Raw genomic sequence first — 6762 nt, 5'->3', positions numbered from 1 at the left:
TTAACTAATTACCATGGTATTTATGGAAGCAAATGTGTAACATCCTTCTAATTATTATGCATTAGCAGAAATGCTTTTTCATTATCCTTATAGAACTGCCAAATCTGACATACAAAAAATGAAGAAGCAATCCTATAATTTGCTATTCAATTTTCTTCATCACTGCCCATTCTGTGACTTAATGAAAAGGATACAGAAAGGGGAACTGCTTTTTTCTTTTTCATGCCCGCCCTGCATAAAATGTTTCATAATTCAAATTGAATTGGCCATCCTGAGCAGCGCAGGAGAGTGATATCAGCGTCCGCCTCGCTCTTCTGAACCAAGTCTGTCCTCACTGCACTACACATTTAGTATACTAGGGGCAGGGCTGTGCAGAGGCCTTTGTAACATTATATTTTGTACAATTGTATAATGAGCCTTTTACTTTTCGAATTGTGTATCTACTGGTTAAATTAAATATGTAAGCGAGTTACTACCTGCTAGCCATCGAAGCTGCAACTGTTAAGTAAATAACCAACCAAAAATAACTGCTTTAGATATTTTTTTAAAAAAGCATTTTGGGGCAAGGCAGCTTTATTTATATAGCACATTTCATACACAGAGGCAATTCAATGTGCTTTCCATTAGTAAGAATATAAAGAACATTAAAATCAATATGACATAAAATACAATTTAAAAATGAAAAAGAAACAAAGTTAAAAGGGGAGCAAATACAGGGCAAAAGGTGCAGCATAAGAACATTAATTCAAAGAGCCAAGCTGAGCAATAACCTCCATCCTATCCTTCTGACTTCCAAAGACAATAACTTCAGTCTTGTCTTCGTTTACCTGGAGGAAGTTTGACTGCATCCACTCATTAACTTGCTCCAAACACTGACAGAGTCAGTCTAGGGAACCACAGTCCCTAGGTGATAGAGCTATCTTGATCAAGATGGCGGCACGCACAGATATAGCGGATCTGAGCTCTTCACTTAGGCTTTTTACCATGTGTTGTGCCGTCTTTTTATGTTTTATTATGGACTATTGCGGAACGAAACTCACGTATGACCGAGGGGAACTATACAGCATCAGATACAACTGCCGGATGTCCATGACAAAGGAGTATCAAAGCTCCCACAACATCCCTCCGAATATAGCGAGGCCTTTGGACGCTCCGTGGATCGTTGTTGGCTCAGTTACGCGTTGTAGGAGGCGGAAGGAACGCAAAAAAAGCGGGACTGCCGGTCTGGCCTGCAAGCCAGACTAACTCTAAAATTCCACCTCCGCTCCGCTCCGGCATGAACTCTGCAGTAAAATCGGTCCCGTTGTAGTCAATCAGAGCTGTTTCATTACGGCGGTCGTGCGGCGCAATGCGCCGCCTGCCGTTCCGCCATCCGGCAAAAATAGGATCGATTCTATTTTTGCCGAACGAAGGAAGCACCTCCGCAGTCAATGGACAGAAATCACAACCGCCCAACAGGAAAGGGAGCAAGCACAACTTCCGTTATTTCACAATAAATTGATAAACAAAAAGCGTTTTTTGTTTCATATGCACAGGTTTTACAAATTTTAACAACTATCAATGGCGGCTGAACTTTAAATGCACAAAAATAAGCCATAAATACACTTTCCACTATCAAAGTAGTCATACTTTGTTGATCCAAACACTGCTGATCTCTCAACACAAATGATGGGCAGATTAATCCCCGCAGCTCGGCGCATCTCTATCTGATCGTGGCTTCTGTCTGCTGCGCGGGCTGCCGGCCGGCTTGTAGTTCTCCCCTCCCCGCAGCTCGGCGCATCTCTGTCTGATCGCGACTTCTGTCTGCTGCGCAGGCTGCCGGCTTTCAGCAGCTTTCGGGAGACCTCTGTGCTCCACCCGGTTTTACCCAGCGGTCAGCCCAGCGTATCTCTATCTCAGAAGCTCTGGTGTTGTGCACAGTTAACTCCGGTTGTAGCTAAGTTGCTACCTCCGTTAGCTTAGCTCCCACCTCCGCGTTAGCTTTGGGTTAGATTCAGGTTAGCTTGTAGCTAGTTCGACCGGGTGTCGTCAGTTGATCCCAGCCTTACAGCCCCACCCTTAGCTCCACCTGTCTTCCCTTTTGTGGAATTGTCTGGGCTTGACAGAACCTGTGGCACGGTCAAAATGGCGGTGTTGGCCACCTCCCATTTTGGCACAAAACGCGTTATTGGAGCCTATGGAAAAGAATTGTCCAGTATATATGTCGATGGTACTACCTGGTACCAAAGTATGAACTACTTTTACTGTGTACTTTTTAAGTAATTGTACTTCAAAATATGTACAAAAAGCTAACATGCCGTGTTTGAGACAGGATAAAATGAGATTTGGGAAAAAGGACACTAGGCCACCTATACATACATCTTAAGTACCTCGAGTACTACCTGGTACCGAAGTATGAACTACTTTTACTGTGTATGTTACGGGTCCGGTCTAGGGGGCAGACCCGCCTCAGAAGAAATGTCCTGAATAACAGGAGAAATGAGGAGACAGCAGGCAGTTAACTGGGTTTGATGCAGCCTTGCTTCCTTGTATGAGGAGAGCTGCCGCATGTTAACAAGAAGGGTGCCCCCGCCTGGCGAACCCACAATTGCTCATTACACCGCCCCCTGGTGGCATACTCCACAACCATATGCACTTGGAACTTAACCAGAGAAATGATTCATTCCTGCCAGAACTCTCATGCTCCCCTAACTCAAATGCAGCAACCAAGATATCGGCTAACTTTCATTACAAAAATAAGAAAAACAAATGTGACTGCACACCTTGTGCGCGTCACATGTACTTTTTCAGTAATTGTCCTTCAAAGTGTGTCCAAAAAGCCAAAAGTGCTGTGTTTGAGATGAGATAAAATGGTATTTGGGAAAAAGGACACTAGGCCACCTATACACACATACTAAGTACCTCAAATACTACCAGGTACCAAAGTATGAACTACTTTTACTGTGTACTTTTTAAGTAATTGTACATCAAAATACGTACAAAAAGCTAACGTGCCATGTTTGAAATGAGATATGGGAAAAAGAACACTAGGCCACCTATACATACATACTAAGTACCTCAAGTACTACCTGGGATCAAAGTATAAACTACTTTTACTGTCTACTTTTTCAGTAATTGTCCTTCAAATTATGTCCAAAAAGCCAAAAGTGCTGTGTTTGAGATGGGATAAAATAGTATTGGGGTAAAAGGACACTAGGCCACCTATACATACATACTAAGTACCTTGAGTACTACCTGGTACCGCTCCCTCCCTGCTTCCTGATTGGTTGAGAGAGGTCAATCATCTTCTGGCTAAATGGAATTACACACCCACACAAGTGGGACATCAAATCGATCGGCTTGGCCTAAAGAATCCATCCATCCACACATAAATCCATCCATGCTACTATCCATCCATCCATCCATCCAGTAAACCATCTAACATCCATCCAACAATCCATCCGTCATTTCATTCATCCAATCATTCATCCATCCCTTATCAAGTCTGAACATATGTTAATCTATCAGTTTCAGATATCAGCAAATGTTTCTAAATTTGCAGTTCAGCCAATTGTAAAAAAGTACCCATTAAACTATTCTCATTCAAATGTCAGCTGTTTAACATTTCAAATTTCGAGTTTTTACTCAATGTTCAAAGATTAAAGTTTTCTGCTGTTTAGCATTTTTTGTCCATTCTTCACCTATATTCTGAGCTTTATTACACTTGTTGGTGATTTTTGCTTCTAAATCTTTAAATACATTCAGCTCATTTTGACAATTTAGCTTAGTTTCAGCTTCACTTCAGCTATTCAGCAGCTTCAGCTATCTGTTTCTGAATTCAGCTAATTTCACAGTTCAGCTAAATGTAAAAATTAAACTGTTAAATTAGTCCTACTGAAATAACAGGTGTTTAGACATTTTAGCTGTCCAGTTTTTTAAACAACATTCACAGATTTCAGTTTTCTGCTGTTTAGGATTAGTATGCTTGATTCTTCACTTACTTTTTGTGCTTTATTTACTTGTTGGTTTGCTTTCACATCTTTCACTACATTCTGCTCATCTGCCAGTTTAGCTTAGTTTCAGCTTCACTTCAGCTATTCAACAACTTCAGCAATCAGTTACCAAATTTAGCATTAGCTGCTAATTTCACAGTTCAGCTAAATGTAAAGATTAAACTGTTAAACTTGTCCAACTGAAATAACAAGTGTTTAGACATTTTAGCTGTCCAGATTTTATACAATGTTCACAGATTTCAGTTTTTTGCTATTTAGGATTATTTTTCTCCATTCTTCACTTAATTTTTGTGCTTTATTTGCTTGTTGGTGATTTTTGCTTCTTTATCTTTCAACACATTCAGCTTACCACACTGTGAATTCACAGACTCACATAATTGTCGAGATGAATTGTAAGCTTGGAACTTTGGCTGAGATTCATGCTTTGGCACAAAAGATGGATGCCATCAAGGAGAAAGTGGACGAATCAGCACGGATTAGGATAGATTAATTTATGCCATTATTGGGATTTTGAGAGGTTGAGGACCAACGGAACTTTAAGACAGAGAGGAAAGTATCTCTGTTTGGCCCCAAAACAATTTCTAATCTGAATCTGGTGGCCTTGAGCCTGTAAGGCTGTAGCATATACTCCCCCTCAGAAGAAATGTGGAATGCTGCCGTCGCTATGGCAACTCTGTCTCCTATCCCAGCCTGGGCGGGACTGCGGGCTGTGAAGGCCGCCGAATTGTTCCAGGAATCACTGTGCCCTCTAAACCTCAACGACCTCCTTACCCTGTCCAGACTGAGGCGACGTGCGCTGCTTATCGTGGCTGCAGGAACTGACATGTGGAGAGTCCTAAACCCACCACCCCACCTAGTGGGCACTTATGTTGTGTGATGTCTGAAGTCAGTTGCATTTCTGGCTGAGATGTTTTTTGCAGTGACTTTTCGCCTAAGACTATAATTGGGGTGTACTCATTTTTGTAACATGGATTTGATAGGAAAATCACTTTTCTGTATGAAAATGAACAAATCTTGTTTGCAATCAATGTCCCACATTAGTGGGAGTATTTAGTAGTTTGGTATCTGATAGAAAATGTTGATTCTGAAAGGTTTTCTAACAAATGTAGTCGGGTGGACTCATTTATGCTGAGGACTGTATACCTTTTTGAAAATATCCTTTCATCCATTTTCACCCACTTATCCGAAGTCGGGTTGCGGGGGCAGTAGCCTAAGTCAAGAGGCCCAGACTTCCCTCTCCCCAGCCACTTGAACCAATTCCTACGGGAGAGTTCCAAGCCGCACCCTGGCCATCTGAGAGACATAGTCTTTCCAACATGCCCTGGGTCTTCTCCCGGCTAGACGTGCATGGAAAACCTTACCATTGAAATTTAATGACTTATAAATATAATGAAACCATCCGACCGTGACTTACATCCATTGTAGCCATCACTACTGGCGCGGACTTGTCTGCTGACTAGCAGAACTTTGGGTTAACGCCATGCATGTAACTTTTGGTCACGTTACTTTCGGGGTCAAAGAATCACTTATGACAGGGCAATATGAAGGTGGAGCTCCAGTCACCATTTTGCTGTAGCCAGGTGCCTCTCGCTGGTGGCAGCCTGGCTACCATAGGTGTGCCCCAGGGCAGCTGTAGCTACAATGTAGCTCATCACAACCTGTGTGTGAATGTGTGTGTGGGTGGGTGAATGACTGTGTTTTAAAGGTGTGGTTTACTCGTTTCTTCAATACATTTGCAGTGTTCTCTAGTGTAAATGAATGCCTTATTTGTCAATATAAAAAAAAAGCTATGATGCTCCTATTCTGAGTTGCAGAAGTTGGGCTGAAAACAGCAGGATTACATATTAAAACTCATGATGTGCACACACCTTGCTTCTGATTGGCTAAAAGAACGAGTTCAGCCATGTTGCAAAGTCACTATCAACAACGCACACTTTGCGCTCTCCTCGCTGCAAAACAAAATGTAAAAAAGCCTTCCTGTGGGCGGGTCCGAGCCAGAATGGGCAGGGCCATGAATGCAAATTCACAGTGTGACATAGATCTGAGGATTTTCAAGTCCTAGCATTTCACTGTCTATTTTCTATCAGAAGCTAATGCAGCAGATAGATGTAGAAGACTGTTTTAATGTTCAGCCTGCATGAAAAACCCAGAGTGACCCGTTAGAATCAGAAATAATCATTAAAAATGTTTTTTCAGTCAACCACACCTTTAAAGTACCTTGGCAGAGGCCCTAAACAATTACAGGTCATTTACCATTGTTAACATTCTATGAACCCATTAAATTATCAACTCATTGTTAACTCATTATAATCTCATCATTAATGGTTGAGTATGGAACCGGAACATCAAAGCGACATCTAGTGTGTGGAGGTTGTAGCTGCAGCAATAGAACAAGTCTTCCAGTCATCAGGACGCCAGGTTTGCTGCTGATACGTGAATTTTTTTATATGGGTCCGTCCATTTGTTGTAGGTTTCACCCAAACTCACTCTGGTTTTAGATCTTTCATGGTCGCTCCTCTTCTGAGAAGAATAATGACATCTCCTGGGCTCAGAAGTAGCTGCTTGACTCACAGAGTCCGCCATTTTCCACAGAGCCAGCCTCGCAGACTGTTTGGCAACCCGCATTGGTGCCCTCTACTGGTTGGTAGATATGAACATTACCCAGTGTTGCGCCCGTCAAAACAATATTTGATTATTTTAAAATTAAAATCTAGCTTTTTAATGAGGCGCTTTAGCTTCATTCTGGACACCTCTAAATACCCCATGGAGG

Source organism: Nothobranchius furzeri, chromosome 12, assembly GCF_043380555.1.
Source record: "Nothobranchius furzeri strain GRZ-AD chromosome 12, NfurGRZ-RIMD1, whole genome shotgun sequence".
NCBI classification, from domain to species: domain Eukaryota; kingdom Metazoa; phylum Chordata; class Actinopteri; order Cyprinodontiformes; family Nothobranchiidae; genus Nothobranchius; species Nothobranchius furzeri.
This window is presented reverse-complemented; position numbering follows the sequence as displayed.